The sequence below is a fragment of the Lontra canadensis genome, unplaced genomic scaffold (assembly GCF_010015895.1).
Source record: "Lontra canadensis isolate GAN:19392208 unplaced genomic scaffold, GSC_riverotter_1.0 scaffold2, whole genome shotgun sequence".
In the NCBI taxonomy this organism is placed as follows: Eukaryota; Metazoa; Chordata; class Mammalia; order Carnivora; family Mustelidae; genus Lontra; species Lontra canadensis.
In genome coordinates this window covers 10,585,085-10,608,435 of record NW_022630996.1, presented here as the reverse complement: position 1 = coordinate 10,608,435, position 23,351 = coordinate 10,585,085, and the positions used below count along the sequence as shown (strand labels likewise).

The 23,351-nt window shown below is 37.5% G+C and overlaps 1 protein-coding gene across 6 annotated transcripts in view; it reads right to left on the bottom strand.

The window, feature by feature from the left end:
- The window catches only part of CNOT4 (CCR4-NOT transcription complex subunit 4), a 137,618-nt gene extending 114,569 nt beyond the window's left edge, over window positions 1-23,049 (bottom strand). For 4 of the 6 annotated variants that reach the window (XM_032868574.1, XM_032868583.1, XM_032868592.1 and 1 more), the window contains exon 1: window positions 22,819-23,048. The gene's annotated coding sequence lies outside the window, so the exon portion shown is untranslated. Of the gene's footprint in view, window positions 1-22,818 lie in introns of all 6 variants that reach the window. The other 2 variants (XM_032868556.1, XM_032868566.1) reach the window with 1 other exon arrangement.
- Between the last annotated feature and the right edge of the window lie 302 nt (window positions 23,050-23,351).

Below are 23,351 nucleotides of genomic sequence, written 5' to 3'. Positions count from 1 at the left end.
TCATGAGGACACAAATTTTCCTCTCATTTAATGCCTAGCAATATACTTAGCATATAATTCCTAATTCAGTCTAAATTTATCCAGAGAATCATACTTTGTGGGTGGCTTTTGAAAAAAATAACAAAAACATACTGCAATATTTCACCTTGGAAAAATAATTTTAAGGCTAACTTGCCTCTAGAATAAATGTAAATTACACTGCCAACATAAGAACTAGTGACAATTCAGAACAAAGAGTATTACATATTGTTAAAAACTACAGAGAATGTTAAATGAGACATGGGACATAAAGGATTTATGGGAAATAAAGAATTTTTACTAAGGGGGAGGAAATAAGAATAAAAACAAAGTTATTGTCAATGATGCTATACAAACCAGTAATAAAGGACATGAACCAAACAGAATGGATCAGGCAGAGAGTAAGAAGAGAGTTGCATAGGGAGAGAGGTAGGTGATACTCCAGGAAAACTAGGTAGAGTCAAAAATATGTAGGAGAACATACGTTCTTTTCAAGTGCCCATGGAACATTCAGCCAACCACCACCCTGGGCCATAAAACATAACCAATTTCAAAATCACACATAGTATGTTCTCTGATCATAATGAAATCCAACTAGAAATTAATAAATCTCCCACACTTGAAAATATACCAACATACTACTAAATAATCCATGAGCCAAAGAGGAAATCTCAAAGGAAATAATAGAGCTATCAGGTGTCAACTCTACCTCAATTAAATAAATAAATAAATAAGTTGAGAAAAATATAAATAGAGCAGAGTGAAAATGAAAATGAAGCATATCAAAATTAAGAACTGCAGCTAAGGCAGTAACCAGAGGAAATTTTACAGAACTGCTTACACTAGAAAAAAAGGTCAAGAAAGGTCTCAAATCAATGATGTGAGCTCCTACCTCAAGAAAGTACAAAATGAAGGGGAAAGTAAACTCAAAGTAAACAGAAAGGAAATAATAAAGGGCAGAGATCAAAATAATTGCAAACAAAAACAAGAGATAAAAATTAATGAAACGAAAACTGGTTCTTTGGGGGTTAGGGGGAGAAGGAAACTGACAAAATTCTAGCAAGATTGATAAATATAAAAAGAGAAAAAACAAGAATCATAAATATTAGAATGAAATAGCAGATTACTACTGAGATCCAACAGCTATAATACGGTTATACTAAGAACAACTCAATGCCCATAAATTCAACAACTTAGAAAAAATAAACCAATTCTTCAGAAACTGCACATTATTAAAACTCAAGCAAGATAAAACAGATAATCTGAAAAGATCTATGAACATTAAAGAAATCGAACTCATAGTTTAAAAGCCCAGGAAAAAGAAATCCTCTAAGTTGGCTTCACTGGAGAATTTTACCAAAAAATTAAGGAACTAATTCTAATTTTACACTATTTTTCCTTTAAAGAGGAAGAAATATTTCCCAACTTTATGAAGTTTTAAGAAGCCAGTATTTTATGAAGCCAGTATTACTCTGAGACCAAAATAAGACCTACTCCCAAAAACCAGACTTCAAACCAATATTTCTCATGAACTCAGATGTTAAAAACCCTGCACAAGATATTAGCAAAGAAAGTACAGCAATGTATAAAAAGATTATTGGGATTTATTGTAGGTATGCGAAGCTGGTTTAACATTTGAATATCAATGTAATCCACCATATCAAAAGGCTAAAGGAAAAAAAAAAACATGTCATACCGACTGACAGAAAAAGCATTCCATCATAGTCATAATAAAAATTCTCAGTAAACTAGGAATAGAGGGGAACTTCCTCAACTTGGTAAAGAACATCTACAAAAAGCCCACAACTAATATCACATTTAAATGGTGCAAACCATATGCTTTCCCTCTAAGCTCAAGTAAGGCAAGAATGGCAATCTTACTCCATACAATTATGGATGCTCCAGCCAACCAATAAAGTAAGAAAAGGATACAAAAAGCAAATAGACTAAAACAAAGGAAAAAAAATCTATTCCTATTTGCAGATGAAAACATATTTTAACTAGAAAATCCCAAGGAATGTACAAAAAAATCCCCTAAAACTAAGATTGAGTTCTACAAGATCACAGGATACAAGATTAACCCATACAGATCAATCACATTTCTATACACTAACAATAAACATGTGAAAATCTAAATTACAAATACAATGCCATTTGGAATCGTACCAAAAAATCCCTGAAATACTTAGGTATAAATCTAATAAAACTTGCAGGATCTATATGTTGAAAATTACAAAACGCTGATGAAGGAAATAAAGAAAGACTTAAATAACTGGAGAGAGGGGTGTCTGGGTGGATCAGTCGTTAAGTATCTACCTTGGGCTCAGGTCATGATCCCAGGGTCCTCAGATGGGGCCCCACATTGGGCTCCCCGCTCAGTGGAGAGCCTGAATCCCCCTTTCCCTCTCTGCTGCTCCCCCTGCTCGTGCACATGCGCGCTCTCTCTCTCTCTCACTGTCTCTGTCAAATAAATAAATAAATAAATAAATAAATAAATAAATTTTTAAAAAATAAATAACTGGAGAGACTGACTACTGACTGGAAGTCACAACATAGTAAAGATTTCAACACTCCCCAAATTGATCTACAGGTATAATGGAATTCCCATCAAAACCTCAGAAAGATTTTGAGAAATAGATGAGCTGAATCTAAAAATTACATGAAAAGGGGAAAGTCCTACAAGACCTAGAGCAATTCTGAAAAAATAGTCAAGGGGAAGGAATCACTCTTCCTGATGTTAAAGCTTACTATATAGCTACAGTAATCAAAACAGTGTGGTATTCATGGAGAAAGACCTACAGATGGATGGAAGAGAACAGAAAACCCAGAAACAGATCCTTACAAATATGCCCAACTGATTTTTGACACATGTGCAAGGAATTCACTGGAATAAAGGTAGTCTTTCCAACAGATGGTACAGGAGCAACTGTACTTAAAAGAAAAAGGAGAAAAGAACCTCAACCTAACCTCATGTCTTATACAAAAATTAGTTCGAAATGCATCATACACTAAAATGTAAAATTACTAAAACTTTTACAGAAAACCTTAGAGACTTAGGATGAGGCAAAGAATTCTTAGACTTGACACAAAAAGCATAATACATAAAAGAAAGAACTGACATACTGTCCTCATCAAAATTAAAAACTTTTGCCCTGTGAGGGGCTCTATGAAGAGGATGAAAACACAAGATATTTGCAAACCACATTTTGGGCAAAGAATTTGTATCCAGAATATATAAAGAACTCTCAAACTCAAGAGCAAAAAAAATCCAGTCAGAAAATGGGCAAAAGACAGACATTTCACTGAAGATGACATATGAATGGCCAATAAGCAAATGAAAAAACATTCTACATCTTTAGCCATCAGGGAATGCAAATTAAAACTATGAGATAACAGGGGCGCCTGGGTGGCTCAGTGGGTTAAGCCTCTGCCTTTGGCTCAGGTCATGATCCCAGGGTCCTGGGATCGAGCCCCACATCGGGCTCTCCTGCTCAGCAGGGAGCCTGCTTCCCCCTCTCTCTCTGCCTGTTGCTCTGCCTACTTGTGATCTCTGTCTGTCAAATAAATAAATAAAATCTTAAAAAACAAAACAAAACTATGAGATAACAGAATGAACTACAGACCAAGAAAAGGGATAATACCCAATCTCATTAGAATTTAGAAAAAAAACCGAATCAGTCACATAATGCTTGTGGGAATGCAAAATCATAAAGCAATTCCAGAAAATAGTCTTGGAGTTTCTTTTAAAACTAATACGAACTTACCTAACACCCAACATTTGTGCTCCTGGGCACTTATCCCAGAGAAATGAAAACTTAAGTTCATGCTAATATTAACAGCTCTATTAGCAACTGCCAAAAAACTAAAAACCAATACACCCATCAACAGATGCATGGTTAAACAAACTACAGTGTATCCACACTGTGAAATACTACTCAGCAATTAAAAAGAACAGTTGATATGCACAACACAGATGGATTCAGAAATTTTTTTTAAGATTTTATTTATTTATTTGAGGGAGGGAAGGAGGGAGAGCACATGCAAGTAGGGGGAAGGGCAGAGGGAGAACAGATGCCCCCACTTAGGAGGGAGCCTGAAAGGGGACTCAATCCCAGGACTAGGGCACAAGGCAGACACTTAACGTCCTGAGACACCTAGGTGTCCCTCAAATTATTCTTATGGATCAATCTAAATCGAAGTCTGCATAGCCAAAAGAAATTGGGCCTCTGCTCAAAGCTTAGAGGAAACAAAAATGTAAACAGGGTATTCTAAGACCCAGAAAACTGACAAGTAGCAAAATTTTTTCAGCCCATCAAAGTTATCCTTCCAATGCACATCTAAGAATGTGAACTTTAATGAGCTCACTTTCCTTCTTCCTTTCCACAATTCCTATTATCTATATTATCTCTGTTCTTTTCTCGCCATACATCTTTTCCCCAACTGTCCTTGTTTATAAAAAAAAATTTTTTTTTAATCAATTCTTCTTTTTTTAAAAAAGATTCAAGGGGGCCGCCTGGCTGGCTCAGTAAGAAGAGCATGAGACTCTTGATCTAGGGCTCATGAGTTCAAGCTCCACATTGGGTGCAGAGATTACTAAAAATAGATAAACTTTTAAAAAAGGATTCAAGCTTGTTGGCCCAACTTTACTTCTTGCACCTTTTATATAATTTTCAATACCTAAGGAGGTACTGTGGACTCTCTGGATGAGAATAAAAATAATAGTTCTGTAAATTTTCAAATGTTTAAGAGCCATTTTTGTTAATATGTTCATGGTAACAACATATTGTGGATTACAGTGAAATATATTTGGAAATCAGAAGTCAACATATCCATAACTACCCAATTATCAGCTGCTCACTTAAAAAACTTCCCAGATCTAAGCTATAAGCGTCTTGGACTTAAAGACAGTTCAAAGCTTAACCTCTGTAAAAAAGATTCACTGAACCCAAGATAAATCTTTTTTTTTTCAACAGATGTATAATATAAATAAAACCATGAACTTAAATCTTTATAAAGTATTATAACATGGGGGTGGGGGGAGAAGAGCAGTAATGCTGACTAGAGTCAGCAGGGGTTAGGGGTGTTTATTCATCTGCTGGGTTTTGTGTGTAAGCAGACGAAATCTCTTCTCTCATACTTAGAATTTCCAATCCTTTTTTTAAACCAGATACAAATTGCCTTTAAAGTTATACGTTAATAATGGAAGGATTGTAACATGTACTATTAAATAGTCTAATATTAAGAAGAAGAGTAAACAGGGCACCTGGGTAGCTCAGTGGGTTAAACCCTTTGCCTTCATGATCCCAGGGTCCTGGGATCGAGCCCCACATCTGGCTCTCTCCTCAGCAGGGAGCCTGTTTCCTCCTCTCTCTCTCTCTGGCTGCCTCTCTGCCTACTTGTGATCTCTATCTGTCAAATAAATAAATAAATCTTTAAAAAAAAAAAAAGAGTAAATAAAAAGATAAACTCTGATACTTTTTAAGTTCCTCCTTCAAAATTCTTCCAGGCAATGGAGATAAAGAATAACTTAAGTTTATGTAGTGCTATGAGCAGGGTATAGCAAAAGTCAGAGGCTTAAAAGAAAACTTAGCTTGAGAACATTAATACTAAGAAGGGTAACAACAGGAGTGCCTGGGTGGCTCAGCTGGTTAAGCATCTGCCCTAGGCTCAGGTCATGATCCTGGGGTCCTGGGATGGAGCCCGCTTCTTCCTGGGCTTGCAGCTCCCCCTGCTATTGTTTTCTCTCTCACTCCCTCTCTCTTCTCTGTCAAATCAAGAAATAAAATGTTTAAAAAAAGAAGAAAAAGAAGAAGGATAACAATACAGGCAGTTGCCACCTCTGGGCCTGCCCTCTCTCCCACCTTCAGAAAGTACTTTCACGTTGACCACTATTAAACCCTTGCTAGCTTTAAAAAAAAAAAAAAAAAAAAAACAGGCAAAAAAAAAAAAGCAAAAACACAACAATATAAAAGTATTTAACTTCGGAAAAAATGCTTTTAAAATACATCATACCAAATTCATTTTTAGTTGAATATAGAACAGATCATTAACTGAGTTAAAAACAACTCAAAGTATTAGAGAAAAGAAAAAGGTAAGTTTAGGGGCACCAGCTGGCTCAGTCAGAAGAGCTTGCAACTCTTGTTCTCAGGGTTGTGAGCCTGAGCCTCACACTGGGTGTAGAGATTACTTAAAAATAAAATCTTACCGGGGCACCTGGGTGGCTCAGTGGATTAAAGCCTCTACCTTCGGCTCAGGTCATGGTCCCAGAGTCCTAGGATCGAGCCCCGCATCGGGCTCCCTGCTCGGCAGGGAGCCTGCTTCCTCCTCTCTCTCTCTCTCTGCCTGCCTCTCTGCCTACTTGTAATCTGTCTGTCAAACAAATAAATAAAAAAATTTAAAAAAATAATAATAAAAATCTTACAAAAAAAAAAGTAATCAGTGTCTAAGAGAAATATAATGCAAATGACTACTATGATTTTAAATTTTCTACTAGCCACATTAAGAAAAAGTAACAAAAGGTAATTAATTTTATTTAACCCAATGCATCCAAAATACATGTAATCATCATTTTTTAAATTACTAATGAGATATTTTATAACCTTTTTGTACTAGGCATTCAAACTCCAGTATTTTTCACTCAGCACACATCTCAATTCAGACTAGCCACATTTTTCTTTTTTTTTTTTTTTTAAGACTTTATTTATGTATTTAATTCATTTACCTAGAGACAGCACAAGCAGGGGAAGGGGCAGAGGGAAAGGGAGAGAGAATCTTAAGCAGACTCCATCCGCAGCATGGAGCCCCATCTGGGGCTTGATCTCATGAGCCTGAGATCATGACTTGAGATGAAATCAAGAGTCACGGGGTGCCTGGGTGGCTCAGTGGGCTAAAGCCTCTGCCTTCGGCTCAGGTCATGATCCCAGGGTCCTGGGATCGGGCCCCTCATTGGGCTCTCTGCTCAGCGGGGAGCCTGCTTCCCCCTCTCTCTCTCTGCCTGCCTCTCTGCCTACTTGTGATCTGTCAAATAAATAAATGATATATTAAAAAAAAAAAAAAAGAAATCAAGAGTCACGTGCTTAACCAGTTGACTGAGACTCCCAGGTGCCCCAGACTAGTCAGATTTCAAGTGCTCAATAGCCACCGCAGCTCATGGGTACCATAAGGGACAAAACAGGTCTAAGAAATGGTTTGAGAAAACAGGCATATGTCTACTTTCAGACCAAGAGATTAAGTACAATAATCTGAAAGGATATGAAATCAATAGCAATATATACACAACATCATAATTTTGATGACTGTTGATCCCATACAAGAAAACTTTCAGAAAGGGAATCAGAAGAAAACTGATTAGAGAACATGTGCCTTCACAGAAAAGAACGCAAAGAAATAAAAAAAGCAATTAAGTTCTTTCTTGCCCACTAATCTCTAAGCTTCTTTACATGTAGTACAGTATAACTCCTCCAGAAATTATCAGCATTATGACAAATTCATTCATTTTCCCCACAGTTGTACATGTCATTTCCTTTCCACCTATTTCTATCAATTCCCCTTTTACTATCATGTTCATTATCATTCTATTGGAAACTATTCACAGAAATACAACCAACACATCTCCCAGCCCTAAGAATGGGTTTCAGGATATGTAAAAAGAGAGTTTAGAGTATAAAACACTAATTCAAATAGAGCCAAAAGTTAAGAAATATAATACTTCCATCTGGGAGTAGGAAAAAACAAAACGGGCAGGGGTAGAGAAGACATTAAATTTGGCAGGGGATAAGGGAAAGCCAATGTTGCTAAAGGACATTAGCAGCGGTAACAGCAGACCTCTATTAAGAAAGGGTGGTCCACTCTTCCTTTCAAAGCAACTTTCTGAAACAGTAACCAACTCAGACCTTCTCTTTCCAATTTCTTCAGGGATATAGTCTTTCTGTGTGTAGGGCTGAAAAGATGATGGTTAGTGGGGCACCTGGGTGGCTCTGTTGGTTAAGCATCCGACTTATGCTCAGGTCGTGATCTTGAGGTTCTGGGATCAAGCCTGGCTCTGAGCATAGAGTCTACTTATCTCTCTCCCTCTCCCTCTCCCTCTGCCTATCCCCTCAAATGGTGCAGGGGTACTCTCTATCAAATAAGTAAATAAAATCTTTAAAAAAAAAAAAAAAAAGGACGGTTAGTGAGGAGAAATGAGGAAGACCACGAACCATCCCTGACAGCTCTTTGTCTACCTATAAAAATGGTTATAATCAAAGCCTACATTAAATACGCCATCTGAACCAATGAGATAAAATAAAACCAGCAGAACAATCTTTAATCTTATCAACTCAAATGAAATTTCTCAGATGTGGTGCAAGATCTCTTGCCATCTAACTGATGTTTTCAAAAGATCATTCTAACAGCTATATTATTAACAAACTATAGAGAAAAGGGTAGAAGTAGAGAAATCCCTTAGAAGCCTGCTGCAATTACCCAGCAAGAAATGATGGTAGCTGTGGAGATGGTGAAAACTAGTTGAATTTCGTACATGTTTCAAAGGTAGAGCCAAAATTTCCTGATGGAATAAATGTGAAATAAATGAAATAAATGTGTGAGAGCAAGAGAGTCAAGAATAAGGCCAAGATTTCTGGCCTGAGCAAGTGAAAGCTGCCAGCCTTGAGATGAGGAAGGCTATGTGGGTGAAGCAGTTAGGGGAGGGCAAATTTGGGAGGAAAGAGCATGAATTCTATTTTGGACATGTTGAGTTTGAAACCATTAACAGCCATTCCAGTGAAAACATTAAGTAGGCAACTAGATATACAAATATGGAGTTGAGGAGAGTAGTTGAGGCTGGAGAAATAAATTTGAGACCCATCAACATTTAGAAGATACTCAAAGCCTACCCCCAATCCGCCCCAAAAAAGAAGATATTCAAAGCCGCAAAACTAGCAGAGATCACCAAGTGAGTGAAGGTAGAAAGTGAGCCCTGGGATATTCCACTGTTTAGAAGTAGGCAAAGAGGAGGATCTACCAAGAAAGACTAAGGAAGAGCAGCCAGTAAGTTTTAAGGAAAACCAAGAGGATGTGGTATCCTAAAAGGTAAATGAAACAAGTATATCAAAAAGGAAGAAAAAAATAACTTGTCAAAGTTAGACTGATCACATAATACAAAGAAATGACTCCTAGATTTACCACTGTCATGGTTAGTACTAAAACAATCTTAGTACAGTGAGTGGTAGGAGCCAAAGCCTAACTAAAACAGGCTCCAGAGAACACATGAGACAATAACCAGAACAAGTACATTTAGACAATGCTTTAGGGGATTCTGCTGCAATGGAAATAGAGAAGAGCAAAAGAATATATTTTATGAGGATAAAAATTATAAAATTACAGCATGTTTGCACATTAATGGGAATGACCCAGAAAAGGAAAAATTAATGATCTGTAAAGAGGGAGGAGAATTACTTAGAGCAATGTTCAGAGTAAATGAAAGGGGATGGGATTGAATGCATTGATCCAAGGAACTGGATTAGACAGAAGCAAAGACAGTTCATCTATAGTAACAGAAGGAAGGCAAAGGTCTGTGAGTCAGACCATCAGGTACAGAGATGAGGTGGTGGAGTCTGTAAATGTTCTCTTGGTGGAAGGGAAAGTAGGTCCATCAACTGAGAGTGAGTATGAGGAAGAAGGTTAGAAGTCTGAGAAGAAAGGCAAGGGTATAACTAAGTCATCTGGGAGAGGGAAAAATGAATGGACTAAGGAAATAGATAATGACTGCCACACAATAGTAAGGGCCACCTGTGGTTTCTTACATGAATTTAAAGTTGAGAGTGCTCATCATGGTTGTGTTCTTCAGTCACTTGTAGCCACGCAGGTACAGATGTGAAGTCCTCAAGAGAATCTGACTTAGCTAGAGTTGATGGTTTGCCAAGTAAGTATAAAGAAGTAAAAAAGGGGCAAAAGAGTAGAGGGCATATGAAAGGGAATGAATATAATGATCAATCACTAGGTAATAAATGTTTAATAGGTAAGAAGAAAGAAAAGCAAAGGGGCAAAGGATAGTCTGTAGACTGGAGATCCTAATGACAGTAAAAGTTTGTTGTGTTACGGTATTAGGTAAAATGAGATGAAAAGATAAATGGCAGAAGGGGCTGCATAAATTGAAAATCATGGAAGGGTTCAAGTTATAGGTAATAAGAAGGTGTACGATACAACCACAAGTGAGTGACTGAAATGAGATGGTAAGCAAAATCTTTAGGGACGAATTCAGAGAAGGCCGCAGTAGCATCAGAGATGGTACAAGCTGAAATTATGAAGAAGTAAGAGTCAGAGTATCACCAAGAAGAACAGTGAGCAAGGAGCTGTAATGGTCAAGAAAAGAGAAGATGTAACCCAGAGCGCAGTAGATGACAGCAAACAAGGGTTTATGGACAACATACCCTGTTAACAGACAAATTTCACAGAGGAAAGGTAAATGGAATGTATCCGCCCCATTTTTCAGACTCAGTGGAACAAGGCTCCCTCTTCAACTGCTATATGGAGGAAGTAAGAATGGGAAATATAGTTTTCAATCATAGTGCATGGGACTCCCCACTGACCTTTGATGATGGCATACAAGAAAAAAATGAAAAATTTAATAACCAACATGTTAGAGGACTACAGGGGAAGCAGTGTTTTCAGAAAAGTGGAGAGCAGAGGAAAATGTTCAGGAAAAAAACAAGGATAGAAGAAATTTTGCTGATGATGGAGAGGAATGAAAAGCCTAGAAATGTTCAGAATCCTGTGGGGATTAAAGTAGGAGACTAGTGGTGACTGACATAAAAAGGGATAAAGGACATAATGAGATTAGTCCAGATACACTTCAGGCAAGTAATAGTGTCAAGGCTGTGAATGCCGGAGGGAGGAATGACATCTAAGAAGCTCCCTGTCAAAAGAAGACAACAGTCTTGGGAAGCATGCTTAGTCTCAGGGCAAATGGCTTCCCCTTCATCCCTAATAATGGCTTGCAAGAAAACTATGATGTACTTGTAAGGTTGTAGAATTTTTAAAAACTAATAAAGAGGTTACAACATTACCTAGTATCTAACAAGCACTCAAAGGTAAGCTTTCATTACCTAATCAAATGTAAAATATAGTTATTGTAGCAAAAAAGAAATTCATCTTACATTTTCCTTCCCTCAGCTAAATGGATTTCTCAAATGAATGCCAGGAAAACCACTACCAAAATGGACTTATTTCAGAAAGGAGAGGAAATCTTTGAGGTCAACTTCTACATAGTGTTCACCAATCTCAGAAAACCCTCTTCATTGGCAGAGTAATTTATTAATTCGGCAAGCATATATTGAGCACCTACTACTAATATACCAACTACTATTCCCAGAACCTGGGGTACATCAGGGAACAAACGCCCCTACCCTAACAGATGGAAATCAGCAACAAATAGTATATACAAAGAATAAATGGATTATGTGATATGTATGAAGATAAATATTATACAAAAAATTTAAAAATGCAAATATTAAGGGAGAGGGGCCTGGGTTCTAACCGTAAAGAAATAGGGTAGGCCTTATTGAAAAGGAGATCATTTGAGCAAAGGTCTGAAGGAGTTGAGGAAGCTATGTGGATATTTGGAAAAGTGTTCTTCAGGCAGAGAGAATAGCCAGAGCAAAGGTTCTAAGGCCTCTCCATTTAGTTCTGGACATTACTTCGCAGTCATTTCCTTACTTTTTTTCTTTTTCAATGCGAACCTCCAATCCTACTCTCTACCTCAACAGTGGATGATGATAACAGCTAACTAACATTTATCAAACATTTACCAGATACCAAGCATTTTTCTAAGTGCTTTAAAAAGAGTCAATAACTTAATCCTTATCACAGATCTATGAAATACATGCTATCATGGCTAGGGAGAGTTAGAGAGTTAGGAAGTGGCAGAGTCCTGAAGCAGGGTGTGGAGTAAGTCTTCTCTATTACAAAACAAGAACATTCAGCACAAACTGCCTCAAGTTTTCTCTTAATATATAGAATCCCTCATAGTACATATTCAAGAACTATGAAAGCTGCTATTATAATTTGTCTTCCTGCCATTTTTACAGTTATTTTCTCAACTGAATGGTTTTTACCTAGACTCTGCACTTAAACCTTCCTCAAGCTTTCCCCCAATCTGATTTACATTCCCATGCAAGTAAAATTGCTTTCAGATGGCTCTTGATCATCACACCACAAGCCAAAGGGCTTTCACTATTCTCAACGCCTTGAATGTCGAATCAGACTGCGTCACTACTTTCTTTTCCTCTTAAAATAGAAGTGATGCTATATTGGATTTTCCTATTCCTCATCGTTGTGACTTCTCTCTACTGGAAAATCTCTTTGTTTTCTGAAACTTAAACTTTATTAAACTTTTCCATTTTCTTTCTTCCGTCTTCTTTCCACCTCTCCAATTATTCCTTTAGTAACACTTTTTTCACTTAGACTTCTTAAAGGCAGAGTTTCCAAAAGTTTCTCTCTCTCTGTTAACTCACGGTCTCCCTTAAGATTCATTCGTCAGGTAAGTATTTACTGAGCTCTTACTATCTATGAGGCGCTGTCTGAGCCATTTAAGGTAGGTCCCTGAACAAAACAGACCAAAAAAAATTAAAAACCCTCCGTCCACATAAAATCAAATAATTCTATGCTACCAAAAACACTCAAAACCACCTTCCCCTAAATACTATTTTAAACACATCACTCTCCCGACTTAAAAAAAAAAAAAAACCTTACCATGATTGCAATGATTGCCCACTTAACAACCACATCTAAATTTCTGTCTCAGTTCAAAACACTCCATAGTCATTTTATGGGGCGCCTGGGTGGCTCAGTGGGTTAAGCCGCTGCCTTCGGCTCAGGTCATGATCTCAGGATCCTGGGATCGAGCCCCACATCGGGCTCTCTCTCTGCTCAGCAGGGAGCCTGCTTCCTCCTCTCTCTCTGCCTGCCTCTCTGCCTGCTTGTGATCTCTCTCTGTCAAATAAATGAATAAAATCTTTAAAAAAAAACCAAAACACTCCATAGTCATTTTCTATCATACCTATCCAGTTTCATTTTCTAATACCCCCTGATTCAAAAGAACTCCAGACAAGCCAGTCTTTCGATTATCACTTCAAACACCTTACTTGTGTTTCCAGCTTGTCAAATAATTACTGAAAACATATGTCTAGTAACTAAACATTAAAAACTGTATTGAATTAAAAAATAAGTTTTCAAAAAATGAATGTTTTCTGATTTTTTCAAATGTATAATAATGTATAATAATAGCAAACACTTATATACAGGGTTTACTACGTGCCAAATACTATTCCAAGCACTTTACCTATATTAACTCATTTACTCCACAGATAATCCTCACATCTTGATGCTACAAATGAGGCAGTTGAGGGCCACACAGGGTAAAGTAACTTGCCTTAGGTCTGACAAGTAATAAATGGTAGAACCAAGATTTACATTAAGGCAGTCTGGCTCCATACTACACTGCATGCTCCCAATAGTAAACAATAAATAAAATTAGGGGAGAATTCGAAGGGCTTGCACAGAAAACGAGAAGCTATTAAAAACTATGTTCAACTATGAAAAATCATTTAAGTTAGTCCTTTGTTCCAAATACGGAAAAAATTATACCCTTTAATATCATGCTAAGTTTTAAAAATTGTGAATTTAGTTGTACATAAAATAAAAAAAAACACAATCTGTAAACACAAACACATCATGTATTATTCAGAGTTCACCAAAGCTGCACAAAATATTAGCTAGACATGACAAAAGAATATACGGTGACACATGACTAACAAATGATCTTTTGTTAGCATGACTTTACTCAAAGTATTTTACTGTCATACTTCCTTTCATCAGGATCAAAACAGATTTGAATACAAAGCAGGGAAGGTAGCTACCTTAAAAAGAGATTCCTAGCTTTACTTTTTGGAAGAAAAATTCAAATCTAGGATGTGTCCAGTATGACAGAAAATATTTTAGTAGAAGTAAGAAATCTCAAAAAAGTACCACCAAGCATCAACTTACATAGGTGATCTTCAATCTATCATTAACTCCATGGTATGGACCTTTTTAAAGGTTCCTAAGGACTCATTTGGCAAATTCATGAAGCTATTTTATAACTGAATACATAAAATTAAAAATAAAAGGCAGAGGATTTTCCATAAAATAGTCTTAGTACACCACTAACATATAAGCAGATGAGTATCATACCAGTGTTATTCTTCTCTTTCCTTCTAGCAGTTTCCCCTTTCGTTCTAGCAGAGAAAAGACACAATTTGTCACGTTTTGAGCTACAGAGGTTAAAATGCACAAAGCTGCACAAGGACACTAGCTTGATTTGGAAAAGGCTAAAGTCTATAGCCTCCCCAATTCGTACTAACAGTCTAACTTAGAAAAAAAGATGCTGAAGCACTTTGGGGGCACAGTCGGTTAAGTGTCCCAACTCTTGGTTTCAGCTCAGGTCATAATCTCAAGGTCACAATGTCAGGCTCTGTGCTGGCTGTGGAGCCTGCTTGGGATTCTCTCTCTCCCTTTGCCCCTTACCACCATACTCATTCTATTTCTCTAAAGTAAATAAACCTTAAAACAAAACAAAACAAAAACAAAAACAAAAAACCTGAAGTATGTAACCAAAGACAGCAAAGGAGCTGAACAATGCTTCAGTCAAAAATGCAGAGTCGCCATTGCTAGAATCTGAAGTCTTCTCATTTTATTTTCTGCCTCCCCTCCCCTTTCCTGAGTTTACAACACACCTATCCTGCTGGCCACCCAAGGCAACCCCAAAGCCACTCACACAAAGTCAGCTCTTTCCCAAGAACTGCATGAATTAAAAAAAGCAAACTATTAATAATTTGAGATTTATTTAAGTTATTAAAATTGAGAGAGATTTTTTTGGAGTAGAGAACCCTTTTCTCGCCACTACTACCCAATGTGACCTTTATAAATGGCTCCACACTCCAAGGGACTAAATTAAAATTTCTTGGGAAAAGAATGGATTGGCAGCTGCCACTGAAGATATTCTCAAATACTAAGGCTCTCCCATACTGTGTACTTGATACTTACTTCCCTCCCACATACACTGGTGGCAATTAAGATCTACAATCCTTCTCAAGATTGTCCTGCATGAAGGGATCTCAACTCAATTAAATCCAAAATTAACATATTAAAGCCCCTGTTAAACTCCCAAGAAAGCAACAGCTTTCCATTCTATTGACCATATTAGAAAGCACAACAGATCGGCTAAATAAAGAAGTAAACAATGTCAAAAATAGCTCTGTCATGCTACCAGGAGTAAGGAGATCATAGGACGGAGGGAATGTTAGAGAAAAACATACATGTCCCAATAATGTACTATGTTGCATCATCATCTGTATCCTTATCAATATTTCCTAAGTACCTAAAGGGTCCACGGCATTATGGTCGGTTATGCCTTTTAGAATAACAGGACCAAAAAAGGTTGGTGAATAAAGATAAATTTAATTTTGAAGTTGTTGCAAGCACCCTCAGCTTGAGTTGTTTTCAGACTGTGAGAATCCTTAAGCTCTACAATCACATATACTGTTGAGAAGGACTACATGTGATATTGAAGGAAGCAATAAGAGAATACATGGCGACACAGAACAGATTTAGAAAGCTGGTCTAATGAAGAGCCGACAAAACTAGAAAAGAACTTCCAGGGTCTCATAACTCAAGAAAAATTCCAAATAAGAATATGGCTGTTTAACCAGATCTGTTTTTATTAATACCTTTGCAAAGCAGAGTATAACAAATTAAATCAAGGAACACGTTTCTATTTAATATTGTCCCAACATTCTTCTCTAGCCTGCTGACCTAAACTTAACCATCCTTAAGGGAGCCTGGAACTGACAATAGTTAGTGCCCTACTTCATCAGAACTTTCTGCCATTTCTTCAGCTCTCATCAGGTCATTATTAAACTTTACAGATATTTAATAATATATACTGGTTATAAGCTGTTCAGATAAGTTTCCTAATACTCCTTCTGAACTCGTTCACACAAGAAACAGATGAGGCATAAATTTCTCTTATACAAGTGAAATATGTTCCATCTCTTACTATCATGTGATTTTTTTTTTCTTTCTTTCTTTCTTTCTTTCTTTTTTTTGAGAGAGAGCGCCCTCAAACACAGGGGGAGGGTGCAGAGGGAGTAAAGAGTCTCAAGCAGACTCTGCACTGAGTCTGGAGCCCAACACGGGGCTCAATCCCAGGACTCTGAGATCATGACCTGAGCTAAGATTGGATGCTTAACCTACCAAGCGACCCAGGCGCCCCATTACAGTCATGTAATTAAGACTGGTCTTTTATTTTCCAAACTCTCATTCCCCAGTGAAAGAATATCTAAAATTATTTTAAAACACTGGTAGCTTTTTTCTACAGGAATTTTGTAAGGTTGTTATATATCGAGTATCATGCATCACTTCCCTTCCAAAAGCTAGGCCTGGATAATAAATTGAAGTTTACTATCAAAGATAAATTGACCACATTTCTTCAGTTTTGATTCTCTGAAACCTTGGTGTTATTTCTGAATGTGAAGACTGAAGAGAAGATGAAATCAATTAGCTGAAATCAATCTAGAATCCTCTAGAACTTCAACACTAACTTCTCTCTATGGCTCCTTACCTCAGTGGCCTAGTCATTAAATTTTCAAATTCAACTTAACTTCAACCCCAAAATATGATGCACCTTACTGAAAAGCAATTTTTCTTTAAAAAAAAAAAAAAAAGCACCTTTAATATGTTATCTCCTGCCTCCTGACCAACTCTAATGGTTCCTTACAATTTCACCGATCAAATTCAACCTGCCACTGAACCTATCTTTCAAAACCCAGCTCTATCCTAGTATACTAACTTATCTGACACCATTCCCAAAAATTAAGGCTTCATTCCACATTCCACTGAGGTCGGACTACTTACTTCCCTCTCGCATCATGATGGTCACAGCCAGTGTTTGCTCATGTATGGAACATTCTCCTTCTGGAGAAGCTCTCCCTATGCAGATGGTATGTATTTTTTATTTAAGTCCCACTTTCTCTAAGAAGCCTCACTCCTAGAACTTCGGTCTGAAGATATCCCTACACTGACATACTGGACCCAGACTATGTATACCGCACGTTATTTGGATACCGCTTTGGACAGTGCTAGTTAAATTATTATGAACCTTTACCCAACAAGATAATAAACTCTTAAAAGTCTGGGTCATAGCACAGAAAGTGGATCTATAAGTACTCAAAGACTATTTGACAAGCAGATTAAATATTCTTGATAAAATACCAAGATATTTTATTTTATTATGTCAAAAGAGTTCCAATACAAATGCAATAATGGGATGACTAGGATTTGCTTCAAAATAATCTAGGTCAAAGAGCAGAAGGATGAGAGGTAAAGTAACTAGGGGTGTAGGTGAAACCAGACTGGTTATGAGGTGATAATCTTTGAAGCTGAGTGACAACTACAAAGAAGTTGATGTCTACCTTTATACTTATTTAAAATTTTTCACAATATGCTTATTATTTTAAAAGTACCAATAATGTCTTTACTTCATTTTAAATGACAAAACCAAGATACATTATAACATTTTCTTTACTCAACAAATACCTAAGTCCCAATTCAAACTAAGAAAAAAATTTCTGGGAAGATCTAACTGGTCTGGGTGGCTCAGTCATGACCTGCCTTCGGCTCAGGTCATGATCCCAGGGTCCTGGGATCCAACCCCACATCGGGCTCCCTGTTCTGCGAGAAGCCTGTTCTCCCTCTCCCGGTTCCTCTGCTTGTGTTCCCTCTCTCACTCTATCTCTCTGTCAAAAAAATAAATAAAACCATTAAAAAAATTTTTTTTTCTTCTAAAAAGATCTAATTGAACAGGGATCTTGCAGCATCCTAATTCTAAGAATTAATAAAATTGGTTTAAGGAAAATAATGTTATTAAAATGGGAGAGTCTCTATCAAAAGAATAATCTTACTACCAAAAGCGATACTGTTTATACTTCAAATTTTCATTCTGTTACAACATTCATAAAAAGGTCCATCCAAACCTCAGAAAAAAAATCAAGAAAAAATCATAAGCATACAAAAGGTAGGGGGGGAAAAGTTGCTACAATGTTCAATAACACAAATCAGCCAGTATTATTTCAGGAAATTCACAATCTGAAGATACCTACTGCCCTCAACAGGGAATGAATTAGTAGGTTCCTAAATAATCAGAAAAATTAGCACTTCCTCTTTATTCCAAAGACTGAAAAACATGCTTAAGAAATTTCAGATATTTGGCTTAATGACAATGTATCTGTTTGTTGCTGCTAAGGAATGCTCCACGCCTGATATTTCAGTCTATAGCTACTTTTCAAATTTCAATCAGTATTTTCCCTACAACATCATTCATTAACTTCTTCCAAAAGCAGAAATGCAACACCAGCTACCTTTAAATGTTGGCATTTTATTCTAATTACACTGCTCATTTTGCCTTGACTTATTGTTTTTCCAGACTGGTTTTAGGAATAAAACAATATGATTATTTTGGTTTTCCCGCCCTACACTGTCTCTAAACACTCAAGAGGTAATTAGCTGCCATAATCAAGAAAACTATTTGTTTTTGAAATGGTATCTCACAGACACATATACAAATAGCAAGGTTTATCTTCATAGCAATATATCATCTCATCACCCAATGCAATTAAAAGTTTAAAACAGGACAACACTTGTATAAACAGAGTTTAGTAAGAATGAAACCTTCCTCACAAATACAGTTCTTAAGAGAAAAACTCATCCTCAAACTCCCTTGTACTCATACTATCTTGAAAATTAACTTTTTCTAGCAAGTTAAAGTAATTATCATTTTTTTGGTAGCATCTAAGTTTTCCCTTCTCACGGGGGAAAAAAAACCTGCTAAAACGCTAATCCAAAGGCCAAAATTGTGTTGAAATTTTCTCTTCCATAAACTAATTTCTGACTAAAAAGTAAAAAAATAATACCATGAAAAAGAAATGTGACAAAATCCACTGAATTATATTACTATGCTTTAAAAAGTTAACATTTACCACACACTCTTTTCTAATAAAGACCACATAATAACAAGATTAAAAGCAATTTGGAAAAAAGTTCTTTCAGAAAACCACTAAATATGATTAAAAAGTCCCACTTATCTTCTTTCCTTGCAGCACTACATGATTAAGTAAATTATGCCATCTTTATAATTTGTCTAATCTCAACTTCCAAGAAAAAAAAATATTTATAACTATCTTTAGAATACCAGGGATACTGACATATTGACACATTTTATATATAAGGATGGACATTTGCAGATTTTTCCTAGTATCTCTGAAGTACATAAAATTTTTTAAATCTCAGAATGTATTAAGTTTTATCCAATACATGCTATTCCAGTGGGATAAAAACCATTTACAAGTTCCACTTAGATTAAGAAATCCTTTGAGAAAATTATGTGGTACATTCTAGTTATACTATTTCTAGAACATGAAAAATCTCTATAACCTATTTCCCTACTGTTATTCTTTGGAACCAAATGGGCTAAATGTATCTTCCTTCACAAAAAGTCAAGACAGTATTATACTTAATGTCAGAAAGCGAAATTTTCATCAGGGGCTGAAGTTTTCACAAATTAAAACTTTCTATTTCACTCGAATGGTCTATAAAAATAATAACATGAGCTGAAATAGATTCAACTGAGTATTATTTGCAGGTACAAGACACACGTGCACACACACCATAATATGAAGAGCATAGCTTCACCTTAAAACCAGGAGTAGGGAAGGAAAGGGAAGCCTACTAAAATCATACTGCTTACACTGAGAAAATGTTTTCTTCATTCACCTAAGCCATTTAAAATCATTTTTAAAATAAAATTCCCCTAATGAAAGAAGTTAACCCTTAAGCAACACTCTCCTTTACAAAGCAATGAGTTGAAAGTTACTGCTAGTAAAGTTGACAGTACAAAATTTAATCTTTTCCTGCATTCTGTCATTTGATTATAATTGTCTCATCCTAATAAAATTAAAGACTTGCCTATGTAATTTTATGGAAACCAATTTTATATAATAAGTTCAAGTAATTCATGTTCAAAAACCTTGCAACAGAATTCATGTATTCATCTAAAGAATTCAACCACTGAACCTGACAGAAAGTATTCCAAACTATCAAAAAAAGAAAGAAACAAAATCCACAGAAGTATGAAGTTGCAATGTTCCTGAAGCTACATCTAAAAACTTAAACCATACAAAAATATTCTGAAATTACAGCTTTCGATTTCCTATCAAAACATCAAAAAATTTTAAATACCTCCTTCAAATGTACTAAAGATCCCAAATGAATTCATTTTGACTTCCAAGTGCAGAAACTAAGAATCTGATGACTGCAGGAGGAAAGTATGGTGTGAAGAAAATCACTTGAGAATATATTTAGCTAGCTAAAGTATCTTTGCAAAACAAAAGATGTATTAAAATCATTTACACTCTTCTGCCAGACAAACAGTCCTCTCCTAGAACACACTGCTTACAAATCAGCCAAGTATGACCGCCAAGGATTTCTTAAACCTGTGTGTTGGTATTATTTACAGGCACAAAGTGGAAAGCTTCTCCAATAGTGATGAAAAAAGAAAATGATATATACTGTCACTTAGAGTTGAAGATCAATTGTTTTAAACACGTTCCTACTAATAAACTAAATATAAGTAATTTTTTAAAGAAAAACCTCAAGTTATAACACAGGGCAAGGCTTGCTATATAAATTGCTTACAATTCTGAGTAGGAATTTATTTAGTTTCCCCAAATTGGGGTGTAAGTGGCTAAAAGAAGAAGGAAGTTTTATAAACAGCTTTTCTAACCTTGGTTTATATTTGATAAAGCAGACCATTTATCACAATCAAGTAAACAGAATGTCAAATGAGGATTCCTCAAGTATTGTAAGTAAAATTTATAAAAATCTCAATACAGCAATGTGCAAAAGTGATTAAAAGGGTAATTGCATGCATTTGTATTTACATTTGAGGTTTTACTTTTGCAAATAAGAATTATACTGATGCAGGAGATTGCTACTGTGACTTTTAACATTTTTACATCTAACAGTGTCTTATTTATGTTTAAACTTAAAATGTTGAAATGTATGTATCTGATCTACATAATCCTGTTTGTTTTTCTGATAATTCTTTATTTCACAGTGGTGTGATTACAGGCTCATTATACCATTAGGGCATTTCAATTTTGCTTTCATCAAAAAATGGACATCATCAGCCACCCTTTGCTCCTAGTTTTCTGCTTTTTAATGTAGATAATAATGACAGTAAGTGCCAACAAATGCATATAAGAGCACAGCTTTGTCATTTCTTTTCCCAGCCCCCTTCTTTTCTGTGGAAAAAAAAAAGGGGATTTACTTTTGGGGAAAAAAAAATTCATTTTTCTTTTGCATACACACCTAACGAGTTTTCGAGAAAAACAATTTACTCAGATACCTACCATTCTAGAAATGTTAAAAGAGAACTTCCCAAATCCAAAAATACTAAGTCTGATATTGGCTGGAAAGGAAATTTCCACCCAAACCATGAATTATTTCATCAATTAAGCCAACCCTCAATAATCAATTTTCAATACGGAAAAGATCTGAAGCCCACATATAACCAGCAGATAATCAAAACCTCTTTATTTTCTTGTGGAGTTCACAGATTAATTTGGTTGTATGCCAGATTTATGTTATTTTGAAATGCCTAGGCTAATATTTGTTGGTATAATCAGAGTTCACATTAAGTGTCCCGGGGAAAGGTAATTCAGTGGAATGCTTAGTAGCAGGGAGAAGCGGGTCAAAAATAGAATGGAAGGGAAACACACACACACACACACACACACAACCCACGTCCCAACAGAGCGAATAATCCACAAATAGATCAACTGAAAGCCAAAAGAAAACGTTCCTCTCCCGAGTAGCCCGAATAAATGATCTTCACTCGTGACGTTTAACAGTATCCTACCTCACTCAATTCACTTCCCAACTTGACTTTTCAGGGGCCACCACGGGGCATCCCTTTTTTTTCTGGAAGTGTATGTTGAAAGAATCTGTATGGAGAAGAGGGAATGAACGGAATATTCCCAAGAAAGCTGTGAAACAGGTGGGTAAGAACGAGCAGCAGCATGATCTAGGTACTTAAGGGGCAGCTTTAAAATGACAGATGTGGTAAAAGGAACGGCTGCAAATCGGAAGCGCTAGTGTGGCAGATAGAGTAGGGGCTGATTGCAAGCACAAGAGGGGGGCAAAGGCTAACTCCAGAGTGGTTAGCAGGGGAGCAAAAAACAAACAGCAGGACGAGTGGGCAATGAGTAGTGGGACTGATGAGCAGCAGCAACTCGGGTCAGAGTGGAAGTGATGGCTTTGGTCCTGGGAGACGGGGGCTGCTGGGACAAGGACGTCAGGGAGGGGAGAGAGAGCTCGGAAAACAAGGGAGTACTGAGACCCAAGATTTCTGCCCCTACAGAATCGTAGGGGAGAGAGCTGGAGACGAGAATCCGCTTCGGCTCCCCAATTGAGGAAATTTTCGAAGGAGTCGGTGCTCGCCGCCGCGCCGCCTTCTGCCCCGCTCCCTTTTCCTGGTGGTAACTGCTGTGGCGTAGAGGGGAGAGGGAGGAAGAGGAGAAGGAGGAGGAAGACCAAGGAGGAGGAGGGTGAAGATGAGGCGGGGGGTGGGGAGAAAGGGGGGTGCGGCCTGCACAGTCCCAGCGAAGCCTCCGCTCTCTCGTAGCCGGTCAGCCCCGGGTTTCCCCTAAGCCCAGCCCCGCATAGACTCACCCGCCTGCCTTGCCTCGCTTTTCCCTTAGCCGACTCCACGCGCTGCCGCGTCCTCACAAGAGACCACTGAACGAGTGTCGGGGAAAAACTCTTCAGAACCGGGCCTGATTGCTTCAGCGAGTCCGACCTTTACGGCTGAGAGACAGACTCTCAGCTTTCGGTGGGTTCCACAGCCAGACGGGCCACCATCTTACATTAGGGTAAGACTCCTCCGGCCTCCGGTGCGCAGGCGCACGCCGATCCGGCTGGGAGGGGCGGGGGAGGGGCGGGAGGAGAGGCGGGCGGTCGCTCCCGCAGCACCCTGGGAGTTATAGTCCGCGGAGGATAACCGCCCAGCTGCAAGCCGGGAGTTGAAGTTCTTGCTCGGAGGGCGGATTGGGTCGCCCGCCTCACGTGGCAGCTAGATTACTGCCTTTCTTCGTGTTTTGCTTCGTTCTATGGCCGCGTGTGAAGCTCCGCTGTCATTTCGTCGGCGGTCTCCGTTGGCTGCTCCGTTTCCTCGGTGTTTGCTCGGGAATGGGTTCCCAGAACTC